Genomic DNA, 17044 nt, shown 5'->3' with positions numbered 1-17044 from the left:
TAACCTGGGTTACCCCTTGGATGTTACTTGGTGCTCATGCTGTAGCTTAGGTTGTGCAGAGTCCGGGTTGAATTTCCTGTGGAATTCTGGGGATTCTGACCATTTGTTTAACGTCCTTGGGCTCTTTCCCTTGTATATAATGGAAATAAAAACCACTGTGCAAATCTTTCTTCTGAGCCTCTCCAGCACGGCATCTTACTGTTCCCAGAACAAATCATGGAAGATTGCAAGGACCATATAAATCTGATCTATAACGTAGGTTGATCTGTAAAAAATGCCGCCGTAGTTGAACTAAACCATCATTTTCTCCTACAAAACACAACAGTAACATCATGTAAAAGTGAGTGGAATTATATAGGCACAGGTCAAATCACTATAAAACAATCTAAGAAGTCTAACACCGGCAGCACTTGAAAAGCTGTGATCTCTGTTTTGTCATCCTGCGTTAACGATGGCTTGATGTTTGGGCAATTCAGATCTGCAGTAAGGAGTTATAAATCGACCGCCTTGTCACAGTATTTGTGGTAGCTGGTTATAGCACCATCCCTCAAGCATTTATTAAAACAGCTTAAACACTTCTTTATTTTTAGATGGCAGTAATATACTAAATTGCTGTCTCACAGCAATGTAGTAACTGTTCTAGTTCTACCAGTTACATACAGCATTTCCTTAGCGCTTTCCTTGCTAAAGCCTTACCAAAAGACCACAGCTCCTGTTTCCTGACCCAGGGTGAGACGCTGGAGTCTGAAACCCATCGTGTTAAGCCAAAGGAGCTGCGGCGCTTTCCACTGTTTAAGATGCTGGTCTGCCTATAACTCAGGGAAATAGATCTGTCTGAGTTCACGCTGAGCATGTTCTTAGCTGTTAAAGTAAAATCTTCCTCCCCTCCCAGGTTTTAAAATGTGACCCTGTTATCCGGAGAATATCACTAACCATTTTTTTAAGTTCTGCATGAAATTGGCAAAAGCTCCCACTGTTGCTCTTAAACTGCAAGAAGTCTCATCTGTTTTGCCTGGTTAACTCGGGTGAGTTTTTACAGTGTTTTCTTCCTGTTATATTTGGAGGTCTAGTACAATGAAGGCTTTGTCTAACCCCAGCTGCAATTATTGGTAAGAACAGAAAGAAGAGGGAGAGTGGAGGAGAGACGAGAAGGGCACCCCTTAGGGCACACTGCAGTCTGTTGCGGAGACCAGAAAGGCTGTTGTGCTTTGGTGGAGAAACCTGGACACGTTGGGGTTCAGCTGTGGGCCAAGAGGGTCGTGTTTGGATTTGCTTGCTGTGTCATAAGAAAAAGCCTAATCCAAGAGACGAAAGAGAGGAAGAAGGTGGTGCTATCAAAGCTGCCATGTCCAATGTCAGAAAAAACGAGAGAAGCAGCCGTTTCTACCTGGCCAAGCAGAGAAGTGAAGCAGCAGCTGGAGTGAAGAGCTGCCAGGTCCCCAGCGGTCGCTGGGCCAGGAGCACGACGTAGGCTTGGATGTAGTGAGGAGCAAATGAAGGAAATGGTGTGGCTGTGGAAAATGTCCCCTTAAAATACCCAAGAAACCAATGGCCTCACAGGGCTGCAAGTCCCAAAAGAGCTGGGAGAGTATCCCAGTGAGTATCCCAGCAGCGAGTGTCACCAGAGGGGAGATAGTGACTGGAGGGAAGAAAGGAAAACGTGGATTTTTGGAGATGTTTCTGGGACTTCAGCTGTGGTGAGGGTATCCTGAAGAGAAACCAGCAAGCTGCTTCAGCAGTCAAGAGGGGAAGAGGTGAGGGTGAAGAAGCAGAAACCAGGAGGGGACGGCACAGAAAACGCAACCTATGGAAAACAGAACAGAAGGCAAAGGGAACAAGGAAAGATGATGAGGTTTTTGAGCCATCCCTTCTTCCACTTCCTTGGGCAGAGCACCTTTGCGGGACTGTGCACTATGGTTAAGTGTAGTGGTAATCTCAAAATGTCCCACTGCAAGCCATGTCCCCTCTGCACAAAGGGTGAAACCTTTTTCTTTAAAAACAAAAACAAAAACAAAACCAAAATTGAAGCATTTTCTTAAAAGTTAATGCTTAAGGTACATCCAAATTATTGTAACCTGTTCTTTCTCAGCAAGTCCAGGCTCAGAGTAACCATGGCAACACCAAGCTCCCATTTTCTCCTTTTTTCCCCCCCAGTTGTAACCGCTGTCAGGGAAGTTACTCCTGGCTTTGCTGCAGCACTGGGGAGGCTGTGCATGGCTGCACATGTCTTCATGCTCAGGCCTTCAGCTGAAAAACCTAAACATCTGTAAATAAAAAGATTTTGCCCATGAACTCACCTCGTTCATAATAGCAGAGTTCTGCTTTTCCCAATAACAATGCTAATTAATGGTTACCCCACGCAATCATTTCCCAAAGCCTGAGGCCCTGTTGCTGCCTCCATCACCTTGAGATGCAGGTGAGCTTCTTTTCCCAGACCCTCAGCCAGCACCAGAGACAGATGTTTGTATTTTTCCATTTGCTTCACTCTCTGTGAATCATTTGATCTTCTCAGCCCGAGGCAGCCTGCTAGGATCAAGGTAGTAACTGCTACTGCCTGCTTTATGGTTGTAGCCGTCCTGCTTGGCTGCTGAGTTGTTCTGTGTGGCCACATCTTTCCTCTGAGGTTCACAGAGATACGAAGGGACCACCAACACGTGCACAACCCTGGTACATCAGCAGGTGACAGCTTCTCCTGGCTTTATCTCCGTGAGATAGTGTCCCCAGTCCTGAAGTCCTGTTTGCCTCCATCCATGACGGGAAATTGTGCATCAAGTTTTGCCAGTCCTTACGGATGCCACGTGTGGCTGCTGGCCCTGGGAGGCATTGCCTCCCTCCTTTGGCAGCTGGCAGCGTGGCGTGCTGAAGGCTGCATGATGTGAGCTCCTGGGATGGACAGCGAGTCTTTCACCTGAAACGAAGACAGTAAGCTGGGCAAAGCTCGATTTCCACTATACGTGCAGCATCTCCACCTTTGATGCTCCATCAAGACCAAGCATGGAGGAAAATGTCTTTTCAGTGTCAGGAGTCTTCTCAATACGTTTCACCTTTAGCAAAAGCATACTTCCTTCTGGAAACTGAAGTGATCCTCATTCTTACAGCATCCCCTTATCACCTCTAGAAATAAAGCTACGTACAAATATCACAGATAGCTGACAAGCTGAAGACAATTAGCACGTGCTTTCTGATCCCCAGTCGCACAGTCTCTGCTCACCTGCCGTTTTTCTGGCTTCCCTCTCACCAGCATCCCCAATACTGTGTTTTGCTGTGAAAATATTACAAAGTACAGCTCAGCCCATGAGAAACACAACACAGCCAGGGGCACACGTAGCTGTCACGTTACCACAGGCTGCAACACCCCTCTAGCATGATGACATCTCCCCCAACTCTGCCATCCCTTTTGCATGGGATGGCTCTTGAAAAATCCCCTGGTAATTAGACAAAACAAGCAGGATCCCCTTAGCCTGCAGCAGGACAAATGCTGTAAGACTGACCTATACCATAGGTGCCTTCCCAGGCCTTCTCTTTGCCTTATGTATGGCAATGTGTTGGAAAGGATCTCTGGGGTGGCCAAAACAACATGGAGACATTATAGCTGACCCTGTGGCAGCCAGCAGCCCTATTCTATGTGCATGGAGTGAGGGTGGGTGACAATACGAGGCTGCTTGGATAAGGTGGGATTAAAGGAAGGTAGAAACAACAGCCTGACTTCATTCTACAGCTTCGTAAACATCTGTGTTACTCACCTGTTTTTTTCTACAGGTTTTGCAACTGCTTTTCTGCTCTGTCTGAAATGAATAAACCTTTTCCATGGGAAGCTGCATGCATGCATTGCCATTTTGTCCATTAACAGCCTTAGATTTGCTGGCTCTGAGGCCATTCCTTTCTGCAGTGACATCGGCCTATGGAGGATGTGATTTATTTTAGCATGACGCAATTCCTTGTAATCCAGGTTCTGTTGCTGCAACAGCCACAGGCTCCCTCCGTTGTGCAGAACATTTTGAGACAGTGCAAAGGCTCCTCCTTGCAAAAGCAAGAGACATTGACAGGCACACTGGGTGGACCTCCATCACTGATATTAACACCAGTCTTGGAAACAACATCCCGGGCCTGGGAACCAAGAACTGTGCGCCTAACCACATTCATCCCGCTGACCCCACCGTGCTCAGGGCTGTGGAGTCAAGGCTGACAGCCATAAGCATCAGCCCATGTCAATATGCATCCACCTGGGTAAGTTTACCTACCATACACAACCGAGTGAGAGCACTTTGGAGAAGGGCAATGCCTTTTTTTATTTCCCTGCAAAGCATCCTGCTCTCCTCTGGACACTGCGTAAAGCCGCTCTGCTGTTTCCAAGGTGATGCCTGGAGGTGAAGCCTGTTATATATTCTCTTGCAGGTAGCAGCAGCTGTAGCTGAGAGATGCCCTTGGATGGGCCATTGTTTGAAAGGAGGTAGGAACAGGATGGAAAGAAAAGATCTATTTGTAATCATTTTTTAAAGACTGGTAAGAAAAAAAGACAAAATAGGGCATTTATTTTATGAGATGGTGTGTGTTTTCTAATGCAGTTCAAGTCCTTGTGTCTGGGAATGAGCGTTGTACCTACATTGTAAACAACAAAATAAATCATTTGGTCCTCCTTTAGCTCTGTCCTCTAAGGTGATAGTTACAAATATTATTCATGCCTGATATTAAGTCTTGAGTTGCCTGAGGAAGACTCTTGATTTTAAGGTTTCTTACTTTATAAAACAAAAGGTGTATGTTCCTTTCCGTGAGTTCCTTAGAGGAGAGACTTGCACTCCTCTGCAGGAGAGGCAGCACTTGGCCCCTCACCGCCTCTGAGACCTCCTGAAATCTTGGGGAACGTTTTCCAAACTTCAGAACATCTTTCTGGAATTTCTTCTCCAGAGTTTTGCCACAAACTGCAAAAAAACCCACATTCACTTTAAGCTTGGTTTACCCTCACTGGAGTCTTTCTACTGAGCTTCTTCAGCTCAAAATTTCGTAACACCCCATGGTTTTGCAAGCAGTGGATGCTTGGTTTAAAAGCTACGTTTCGGTCTAAGAAAACAAGCAGAAAGCTGACCCCAGAAGATGCTTGTCTCCTTTTCGGTTTTCCTTCTGGTAATTCTGTGGGGAAACTGTAAGCATATGCTGTATGTGCTTGGATGTAATGGGCATTTCTTTAAAACATTAAAATCTGTTCTTGCAGGGTAGTCTTTGATGTCCAGCTAGGTCAGACCAACACCCGCCTCTGAGCAATCAATGACAGCTGTTTTAAAGGAAAATTGATAAAAACGGCCCTGGGACTCGAACATGGGCAGTTTGTAGGACATCTTTTCCCAGGGCAGTTTTGCCCAGTCCTGTAGAGTTCAAAGTGAAATTAAAGCCTGGGAGATGGTAAGCAGCAGTACAGCATGGACATTTGAATCGCTGTCGTCAGCCTCTTGAAATGTGCTGGAGGTCAGAACAACGCAAGGTCAGCCCCAGCCTGACCAGGAAACTCCTGGAGTATGGAAAACTGGGAAGGATGAGGATGGAGGGAGGTGAAGAGAGCTCTGGTCATCTCCCCTCTTCCCTGCAGTCCTCACTAGGAGCATAACATGGTTGTGGTTGTGCAACCAAGCACTCACTGAGCTGGAGGTCTCAGCCACAGCCTCCGATGCAACAGAGACTTGTGGAGTCCAGACTGGTGTCATGGTTGTTTGGGAATAAGTAAGCCATACAACACAGGAGCATTCTGTTTTGATGTTAAAATGCAAGAGACAACAAATGTATTCATACTTCCATGAGCTGGGTAGTTTATTCCCCTCCTTTTCAGGCACAAACCCACGGGAGCTCTGCTGTTCCCTAGGCAGGATTTGCTTTGCAGCGAGAAGACCGGGGGGCTCTCCTGCTTTGCCAGCAAGATGCAGAGCATGACCTATATTGCAGGGGAAAGACCCCGAAATGTATTATTTATATATCATTTTTATATAAATTATTTATTTAGCAGCTCACGATTACCTGTACGCTGGCACTGCTCAGCCTGGCACAGAGCAGAGGTGGTGTGACAGGGCTTGGCTGCCCCTTTCCAGCTCAGGGCTGGCCCCATCCCGGCTCTCCCCGCAGCAGGATGGCAACCACACAAGAGCTGCTGGTGGCTGTGGCACGGTGCCTGAGCATCAGTTTGGGGTGCTGTGAAACCTCTGCCTCCACATCCAGCAGCACAGCCTTGCATTACGTCATGCATTTGTTACTTGTACCCAGAGAAACTGGGGTGTGGTGTGGTAAGGAGTCAGGGGAAGTTTATTTTCCATGGAAAATGATGAAAGACACATGCAAAATCTAAACCACACTGACCCCCATGCTGTGCAAATCCTAGGCTTACAGCAGCTCTGCTTTCTGACTACGTAAGAACATGCGTATTTATTTGCAGTGCTGAGTTCCAGGCAGCACTGTGGTACATCCAGAGGGCACAACATGCGTCTGAATTAGGGTACAAGCATCAGTTCAGCAGCATTTTGTGCATATAGTCACTGACAGATTATAGACTTCTTATGCATTCATCCTAACTGGCACAGGGAGCACCAGGGAGCACCAAAGCTGTTTCGAAATAAATCTCTCTTGATGCTTACTTCTGTTCATGAAAGATACAGCCTTTTAATCTGCCTCCAACGTACTGAACTTCTGCAACACACTCGTTGTTATTGATTTATAATTCTTCGAAGTGCATTCAGGGCTTGGAATGAGGTGCAAGGCAGATGAGTGCAAAGGGACAGAGGCTGCTGCAAGCCAGGGCTGCAGTCCCCTGTCTGCGAACAGCCACTCTCCCCAGCTTGGGCAGCCTCACGTAGTGCTGCAGGCTGTGCTTGCGCAGCAACCATGGGGGTGAGACGATGCCCTGCCCTGTCTCTGGGGGCTGTTGCTGTTGCCCGCCCCCCTTGGCAGCCGGCTGAGCACCCGGGTATCACTGGGAAGCACGAGTGAGGCCGCACCTGGAATCCTGGGTTCAGTTTCGGGCTGCAAGAGGGACATTGAGGTGCCGGAGTGTGTACAGAGATGGGCAATGGGACTGGAGCAGGGGCTGGGGAACCAGGCTGATGGGAAGCAGCTGGGGGAACTGGGAGTGTTCAGCCTGGAGAAAAGAAGGCTGAGGGGGGACCTTATTGCTCCATGCAAGTGCCTGACAGGAGGCTGTAGGCAGGTGGGGTTGGTCTCTTCTCCCAGGTAACAAGTGACAGGACAAGAGGAAATCATTGCCAGCTGGTCCAGGGGAGGTTTAGATTGGATATTAGGAAAAATTTCTTCACCAGAAGGGTTGTCAGGCATTGGAACAGGCTGTCCAGAGAAGTGTTGTAGTCACCATCCCTGAAGGTATTTAAAAGATGTGTAAATGTGGCACTTAGGGACACGGTTTCATGGTGGCCTTGGCAGTGCTGGGTTAACGGTTGGACTCAGTAATCTTAATGTTCTGTTCCAACCTAAAAGATTCTATGATTCTATGATTTTGGCACTTCGCTTGGAGAGCCAGGAGGTTTGCTCGCCGCTAGCACAAATCACTAGCTAAACCTGGAGGCTGTTTTTTGAGGCTTCTAGGTGCAAGCGGGTCTGAACCCAGACTCCAGTTCTTCTCACCTGTCAGCCCTCTGGGCCATTGGATTCCCTTACCTGGTCCAGCTGTGTCTGCAGTTGACGCCCCAGCTGACCTGCGGAGTGAGCCACCACTGGCACCCAGCTCTCCTGGGAGCCCAGAGCTGCAGGTCACTGGTGGAGCAGCATTAAGTGCCGCACTGCCAGTTGTGCTGTGCGGATCACAAAACGCCAGTCCCAGCAATTAAAACTGTTGCAGAGTGTCCTTTCGGGAGCATGGAGGTAGAAGGAGAATGGTGGGGGACCAAAGCAATAACCTCTCTCTAGCTAAGTGTTTCTCCTGTAGATTGACATCATCAACACCCACGCGTCCAGATTTTGGCCACCCTACATGCATGTCCTCAGGCGTGAGGCACACACCGGGCCTATTGCTTTAAATGCGCCCCAATTATTAATTGTATTATGCAGAGCATGTTCTTAGGTGACAGCTTTCCGCTTTTACATCAGTTAGTTCAGGAAGTCCTCACAGCATGAAACTGGCTGCTAATGAAATTGCGGTGGGTAGCACCACCGAGGCACGCTTGGCACCAGTGCCTCTGGAGAGGGGATGTTAGACACAAAAAACATGTTAGCCTTGGTGGAAAGAAGGCTGAGCAAGTGGTTTGGAGTGGCCAAACTGTTTAACAAGTTGTATGTATATGCATGAGAAATGGTGACTGCATCATGCCGGGACTGAAAATGAGAGTGATTCAAGGCACCAGGGCAACACTTGAGCAAGGGTCAATACTCCCTTGCTGTGCAAGCAGGAGCGGGTGCTGCAAGGCTGCCGCTGGCCTTAGCAGGTGCCAAGAGACCTGCTCGTGTGCCTGACCCACAGCTCCAGCGCTACAGAGGAACTGAAGGGGCTGGTGGAGCTTTGGTGCACAGCGCCTGCTCAGGAGATGGGGATTGGCAAAAATCAGCCCACCAGGCATGGGCAGGGCTGAGCATGCTCGGGCACTCTGGGCTGGCTTATGCCTGCTTGTTAAATAGGTGCCCTGTTCTCAAGGTGAGCTGGGTAAATAATTTCTCAGCAGTTTCCTTAAAAAAAAGAAGAAGAAAGAAAAAAGAAAAATAACCAAGATACTTCACAAGTTCACACGAGTTACACTTAATTGTTTCAGTGATGCAAAAACTCCCACCCACGCTGATATGGTTCATGTTGATATTTCAAAATTTCATTTTTACATAGACCTTTAGAAAAGAATTCAGGTTGTTAAAACAGATTCTCTCATTCACTGAAAAAATGTAAGAAACTCTTTCAGATTAATGGGAAATGATTTCTTTTCCAATTTTTTTGAAGCTGCAGCAGAAGAGCATGTTTAGGCAGTTCATGTTCACCAGGGCAGTGTGAAGTACAGCATGGTGACCCTGGAGAGTTAAAGGTCACTGCAGATGCATTACAGTGCCCAAGTCCGAAGAGAACATAAAGGATTCAGATGAAGAGATTTTAAATCCATGCAGAAAAAGAGATTTTGTCAATCAGAGAGCCTGGCTGCCTGCAGGAGAATATTTTGCAGCATATGCCAGGTCTCATGTAAGGCAAATACATGGCTCAGTGTTTCTGGCTTTCAGGAGCTATGTTACTTTTCAATTAATCTTACCTAGACCTGAACGGATATGTCAGTCTGTTTCACAGATGTAAAACCAATTGGATTTCAATATAATAGTAACAAAAGGGCCACGTTCTAAGTTGCCTACGAGGATGTGTAACACTGGGAAGCAGCTGGATCTAATCGCAGGCTCCCCAAGCTCCTGCTGATCCAGGTACCCGTCACCTGTGAGGAGCGGAGCTCATGGAAGTAACGGGGAGCTTTCCTCTGAAACCCGTGGTCCACTGCTCTCCGCCGCACCTGGTAGAGCAGCTCAGCAGGGGGGAAATGGGGAACCCAGACAGAGAACGGGGCCAAACCCCTCACTCACAGCCAAGGGATGTTGTCACAGGAGCTGATCTCGAAGGCTTTCCCATGCCAAAGTGGGGACTTCTCCCTCTCCACTTCATCACCTGTGCCCTTCAGGGAGAGCGACAACCAATCTTTTTAATGATCTGGACTCCCAACAGCTCCCAAACCCCCAGGACTCATAGAAAAGCCCCCGTCAGAAGCAGGCCCATCACTTGCTCAGCCAAGTCAGGGCAGGGAAGGAACCCGGCGCCTCCTGTGTGGCCGGTGCCAGCCTCCAGCCAGGCACAGGGACAGACTGTGGTGCTGCCACCGGGCAGCCGGCCAGGAAAACACTGGCACACTTCATGCCAGAATACAGACATTTCATCCTTGATCTTTAAGGGTCTGGAAACACCAGGATAACTTTGGAGGGGCCAGTTTGCAAACCCTAAGAAGGGCAGGCAAGAGGCAGAAGCGCGCACCCGTGCAGCGGAGGGGCTGGGAGCAGACGCAAGGTAGCAGCACCTGGCTGCGGCCGCGGCTCAGGCTGACAGAGCGCAATTACCTGAACTGGCATTTCTCCAGGATCCCAGGATTAATGATCAGGTTCTCAAAAGAAGTGTCAGGAAACCTATTACCTCCCCATAAATACTCAACAACATTTTAGAGAGCTGATTTATTTTCCTCTCCTCCTCTCTTCTCCTGCAATTTGCATTATCAGTTGCTAAATATATTACGGCACACTTTACCCCAATTCACCACTTCAAAGACTTCCCCATAGCAATTGCATAAGTAATTCACTACTAGATCTTATAACTCCAGCACATATTGTCAACCACAGGAATTGTATTTCAGTCCAAATCACCATCCTTTTGAAAGTTAATATCCATTATTTTCCTCTAGTAGAGCTTCATCTGCTCTACAGCAGCAGAAAGAAAATATTTCAGAGTAACTGGAACCATTAGATGGAGATCTGTGTAACGGAGACATCCCAATGCTGCCCTTTAATCTCCACACTGGAGCTGAGGTCATTTGGAAAACAGGAGTTTTCACTTCGCTCATCTCTCATCTCTACTCTGAGGCACCGTTTCTTTTTCTTCACAGACCCCAGAGTAAACAGAGCCAATCATCGTTTAGGCACATCTGGCATCTTACCTGCAGGAACTAAATACGATGTGACTTTGCAACACCGGGATCCTCAAACCCTCGCCGGCACACAGCCAAGCGATGTGCTGGCATGCCCCACAGCACCAGCGACCGACTTCTCTCAAAAGCAAATCCACTGGATCCTGGCACCTACGCACAACAGCCAGCTCTGAGGAATCCCTGTTGTCTTGTTGACTTAAGAACAGTCATGAAGCTGCCTGCCTTCATTTTGATCCTTTTGCAACAGCAGTTGGATATATACAAACCGAACGTGCTAGCCCTCAGCAGGGTTCTGGGTAAAAACAGCTTTCAAGGTGGTCTTGTGTTCAGAACAGAACCCGGTCTTTGCCCCTCCAAGTAGCAGTGGCAATATTTTGTGGTGCTGGCAGACTCTTGTCCTTCCTCCAGCCAGAGGAAAACGGCTTGTCTGGCCTTTGCTCCTGGACTGGTCCACGCCAACAGCGCATCTGGCAAAGCCACAAGTAGCTCCCCTGTGGCCGAGACCCGCCGTGCCCCAGCAAAGGAGCAGCCCCAGGGGGGACAGTCCCCGCCTTGCATGGGCTCAGCTATCTGACAGAGAAATTAATATAACAACAAACCAAGTATGAATTAAAATCAGCATGAACTGAAATAAGTCTCAGCTAGGAGGGGATGAATTCCTCTCTGGCCCCAGCACAGGCGCTCGCAAAACCCCGTGTGCTATGGTGTGGGGAAGCCAGCAAGAGCTGCATGTTGTGGTGTCAACGTCCTCCATGGGGCTATCACAGTTACAAATAAAAATGCTTTCTGAGAAAACACTTGGTTCTTGAAGAAAAATATTTTTCTTTTGAATTATGATGCCTCTGAATAGCTCTTCATTTGTATGCCGCCCAGAAAACTCCAAGAGGGGGCTTATTTACCTTTTTTACAAATATTTTCAGATTTTTCTTCTCCAACAAGAGGCAGGAGGATCTTCTCCTCCTGGTTCAGCAAGGTTTGCAGCCAGGAGGGGCAGCATGAAGAGCACGAGGGACCACCACTACGCTGTGAGGTCGCCAGCCCCAAGTGTCTCGCCAGGGCTTGCACCAGGCTGCACTTCTCCCTTTCCAACATCAGATACTTCCAGGGGCTGAAGCTCCTGACAGGGTCCCAGCAGACTCTGCTGCTCCATTTAGTGCTAAATTCAAATTGCCTTTCTGTGAGTTGTGCCATGTTGCTGTTCATCCGTCCACCCATGCGTTAGCCAGGCATTTCTCCTCTTATCCCGTGTGTAAAAGGGAAGGTAAGATGCTGGTGTGAAGCCCAATTCATGGCTTAGTGCTGAAGAAAATAAAGAACCACAACTACACGTTTTAACATTTGCTGTTAAACTTGAACAATCCCTTCCCTCTTGTAGTGGGCCTGTTACCACAATAAACTTCAATATATTAAATACTCTCTAACAGTTCCCTGGTTAGGCTGAATAAAAAGCCAGCTTTCTTCCGTGTGTCCCACCAAGATCTCTAATCATCTCCATTGTTCTTCTTTTGGCTTCCTTAACATTACCAGTATGCAGCTTACACAGGAATTGCCAGCTTCATCATCTGCTTTAATAGCAAGTGTTTAATAATCACAGGTATAATTATTCACAGCACTGACAAAATTGGCTATTCACCACTAATTTCTCCAAATTACTGAAGGCATAAAGCAAAAATAGACTAGTTAGAGAGACATTAATTTCTAATCAAGTTTCATTGCTGTTGATTAATGAACAAAATCTTCAACCCAGCATTCCAACAATATTTTACTACAACATAAAAAGAAAGCCAACAGGATGCTGGGTTGCACCAACAAGGGCATCACTGGCACAGATACAGAAGTCATTATCCCACTGTACTCAGTGCTTGTCAGGCCACACCTGGAATAGCGTGCTTATGTTTGGTGCCTGCTGCGCAAGAAAGATGTGGACAGGCCAGTGAGGGCCCAGAGAAGGGCCACAAAGATACTGGGAGGACTGGGAAGCCTGCCGTGTGAGGAAAGGCTGAGAGCTGTGTTTGTTCAGCCTTGAGAAAAGAAGGCTTAGGGGACACCTTATCACCCTGTTCCAGTATTTAAAGCGTGGCTGGAAAGAAGGTGGAGACGCCCTTTTTACAAGCAGTCACATGGAAAAGATGAGGGGTAACGGGTACCATTTACTCCTGGAGAGATTCCAATTGGACACGAGGAAAATCTGGGGACAATCAGCTGTTGGAATAATCTCCCCAGGGAAGTGGTAGATTGCCCAGCATTGGACACTTCCAAGATTCAGCTGGACAGGGTGCTGGGCCATCTTGTCTAGACCATACTTTTGTCAGGAAAGGTTGGACCAGATGATCCTTGAGGTCCCTTCCAAACTAGTACTCTACGATCCTATGACAAGAAAAAAAAAGCTAATGGTGGCTTATCTGCGCATACGCTTTGGATTTTAGTTAAAAACACTAATCCCACACTTCTGTCAGGGTGTGCCCACACCAAAACAATGTGGCACCAGCCAACAGCATATTTCCCCATCTTGGTTTTATCCTATTCATAAATTCCGATTATTCCCACACCCAGAAAACAGGGAGACATGGCACAAAACCCTAAAGAAAGAACTGGCATGACACCAAGTCCTTCTTGTGCTGTCACTTCCTCCTGTCCATGAGGTCAGTGCATCCCAGGGCATGTTCCTCAGGTGTTCCCACCTTTTCCAGAAGAAAGCCAGCAGCAGGGCACAGCTCCCCAAGCCACGTGGGGCAGGTCAGTGCTGGATGGTCTCTCCCACGGGGTCCAGGGTGATGCAGCTGTGGCATGGGAGGCAGAAGCAATGTAACTCGGCTTGGGGAGGTGAGCTCTAGCCCAGGGAACCCTGCCTGTCCAGGAACAAGCCAAAGCCATGCTGCCAAACACCAGGCTCACCCTAGTGAAGCCTCAAACTCTTCCTAAGTGTTGGGTCTAAGCTAAAACAGACACACAGAGCCTTCTTGGTGAACTGCACTGCGCCCTGGCCTGGCTAACCACGGCTCTGGGCATCAGTACGGCGTGGAACAGGGGATGCAGGGGACAAGCCCAGGCCTGCAGGTATCTCCCAGCCTACACACACGCTGCCTTACCCCAGGGATCTCCCAGACATTAAGGGTGCAGGCTGTGGATGGTTGCTAATTCAGGAGCGGAAGCTCAGAGCAATGACTGAGGAGGTTAGAGGTGACAGTCTCTCTCCTGTCCAGAATAGCCAAGTTCAGCTGTAAAATCAGCGTACAGGATAGTACAGATAATAAATGCATAAACATTTGTTTTCAAAAGAATGTCAAATTAAGATTTTTATAGGCATCCTAACAGATAGGAAACAATAGTAAAAGCAGTAAAATCCTACACGATACCTAGGTAGCGATGCTGAAGTGTAACAAGAGCACGCACAGCTTTACTTTCCATCTCTTGAATACTAAACCCACCCTACTTCCCTTCCACGCCCAAGGAGCTGCCCGGCACCCAGCGCATTCACCAGTCGTTTCATTCACCTCTTCAGACGAGCAGGTATCGCCCCGTGCCGGCCCCGTGAAGCCCCAGTGCCACCAGGGGAGCGGTGGGCTCGCAGCCCAGGCGGGCAGGGTGCCAGCCGTTCCCCTCAGCGTCCCCAAACACATGGCAAGCAACCGGCCGCTTTCAGGGGAGGGGGCTCCCACACGAAGGCTCCGCCTGACTTCTCGCCTGGGAACAAGGCAGCATTTTTGAGTTGCCAGCCTCCAGCACCGCTCCCTGCTGCTCGCCTCCGACAACAGCCCGAGGGGGCAATTTGCAGCTCCTGCAGGTGGCTGTAGAACTTTACGGAACCAATCTTGCTGGTCAAATAAAAATAACCATAAAAATTGGGTTTAGGGTCCAAGCACCTCCAGCGGGAAGTCCCCTTTCTTTCTGAGCGAAGGTGACAGTCACATAGCCAAGCAGCACTGCTCTCTGCCTTCAAATACAAGAGGTAGGAGAAGGTGAGAATAAAAGGAACACTGGATGGCAAACCTAATAAACTATCTCTACTGACAGAGAGCTCTCAGCGTAACAAAAGCACTTCAAACATGTTTTAGCCGGAAGTGTCAGGAAATCAGTCTTTTGCAAGCATTTCTTCTAATTAGCTTTTTGCAATTCATGAGGCCCCGTGTGGAGCAGACAGCTCGCTTCCCAGCGGAGTCCTGGCTGCTCCCACAGCCCCACGCTCAATTTGCTCAGCTAAGGGGTACTAATGCTTCAATATGCAGCAGGCATTTTCTTAGATGTTGTAAGACTTAAACAAATTATAACCGTCCTATAATTTGGCAGGTTAGAAAAGAAGCTTTTAAAGAACCTTGTAAAATGAGTGACTTAAACCTTCACCCCAGGCTATTTTTAAAATTCATTTGTCTGCACTCCAGCGAGGAGGAAGGCACAAATATATGCACGATCCACATCTATAATTTTGATTGCTGAATTAGCTAGAAATAAACTACAATCTTTGCGGCTATTAATAAATGATTTGGGGAAATGGTGCTGGAACATTGGTCACTGAAATAGCCACAGCTTCATAACCTTCCTCCACAGAGCAAGAATTGGAATGAGATTTATGGAGGAATTTATGACAAAGGAAAGCAGCAGTAGTACGCCACCTCCTTTGCAGCAAGGTTTTAACGTCTAATTTACACGCTCCCTTCCACTGCAACGTGTGCACTTTTAATCATGCTAGTTATAAAGTGCCCACTTGTCATGATGCAGCAAATCAAGATATGCAAGAAGAGCTACACAGGAGTTTGCACTAAAAAAATAATGCTGCTCCATCTTCCCCATCTCACAGAGCCACAAGGCACCTATGCTCCATCACTCTGCCATTAGGAGTCATGCGAACTCATGGAGCACAGTAAGAACCTTGCTGCAGTTGAGAAATTTGCAACAGGACGAATATGTAACCTGGCACCTTCAGATGCTCTGCAGGAGTGGAGGGCACTGAGCCAGGGGCTGCTTCTGCTCTGCTGCCACATGTGCCATTGGGACGGGGAAGGGCAGAGGCTATCGCAGGGTATTTTGAAGGGATAAATGCTTGCTGAAGGAAAGGAGTGATAAACTACTGCTAGGGGAAGCAGAGGTCCTTCACCTTCCCCGGGAAGCATGGAGAATCCCTCACTAGATGTGAATGCATTTTGTGCACTCCCTGGGAAACAAGTTTCCACATAAATAATTGAAATGTGTTTAAGATGGATGTCTGCAATTGCTTGTGCAGACAGACCTCCAAGACCGTTAATCCCTCAACCTCTATTACCTCTATATTAAATCAATATCATAACCTCTGATTTTTCTGTGTAAGGTTTTTAATGCACATTAAAATTAACATCTTGTTCATGCCATTTGAGAAAGGAAACAGGTTTAGAAATAAGCAGCTCCCCGTTCACATTTTCATTCATAATGTATCAGCTTTTAGCTGCCTTGCCTACAACCTTAAGGCAGCATCTAATATGGAAAATAAAAATACACCAAGTCTGAATCTACAATATGCGGACAGCAGAGTTACGAATGGGAAGTAAGGCTTTCAAGTTTACATTGCCTTGTTAAATAGGTGTAAATCAAGGTAAAAAGGTGTAATCAAGGGCTTTATTAAATGAAAGATGTTGCAACTATTCAGTGTCTTTCTGAAATGGTCTTAAGAGACCTCCATCTCATTCCTAACAAGACCAGAAGGACACACCACATCACCTCTGTATTCATCCTTCCCCATGGCACGGGTGGTACCCCTCTTGGAAGTGACATCTCAGGGTAAAGAACTCGTGGTCTGCATCTGGACACAGCTCTGGGGATTCTCCGTGGTACAGACGGCAACCTTCTCCTCTGGGAAGCCCCAGACCAGATATTCCTGTTCCTCTTACCTTCCCAGAACCCTCAAAGAGAAATTGTAGGAGGACTTAGGACAGGGGTCCTCAAACTCTTTAACCAGGGGGCCGGCGCGCGGATGCAGTGGCAGGCAGTCATCTGCGGCTGCCTGGTTTCCCCCCCCAGCCCCCGGCGGGGGGGTCTGTAAATACCGGGGGCCGGATTGAGGACCCTGGGGGGCCGTATCCAGCCCGCGGGCCGTAGTTTGAGGACCCCTGACTTAGGATATCAGAAAGAATATCAAACAGCTCCGAAGCATCTGTTAGTATGCCCTAAGTCAGCTGTAAAAACTAGTATGAATTTGGTCTTCAGACGAAAGAGAGCAACACGCAAAGAAGCAAGCTGGGTTCACATCATCAGGCAAAACACATAAAAAGACATAAAATATTCAGAGGTTAAAACATCCTCACAAGCCCAAAGGCTCAGTCTCTTGACCCAGAAAATAGAACAGATTTAGACAGAACATATGAAATAGCGCTCGGTGCCACAAAGTGCAGATCAGACACAATGCAAGGATGTATGTTTCTACAGTTCACCAAAGCTTC

Source organism: Falco naumanni, chromosome 1 (genome assembly GCF_017639655.2).
Source record: "Falco naumanni isolate bFalNau1 chromosome 1, bFalNau1.pat, whole genome shotgun sequence".
NCBI classification, from domain to species: Eukaryota; Metazoa; Chordata; class Aves; order Falconiformes; family Falconidae; genus Falco; species Falco naumanni.
The sequence above is the reverse complement of the archived record's forward strand: the minus strand, read 5'-3'. Positions refer to the sequence as shown.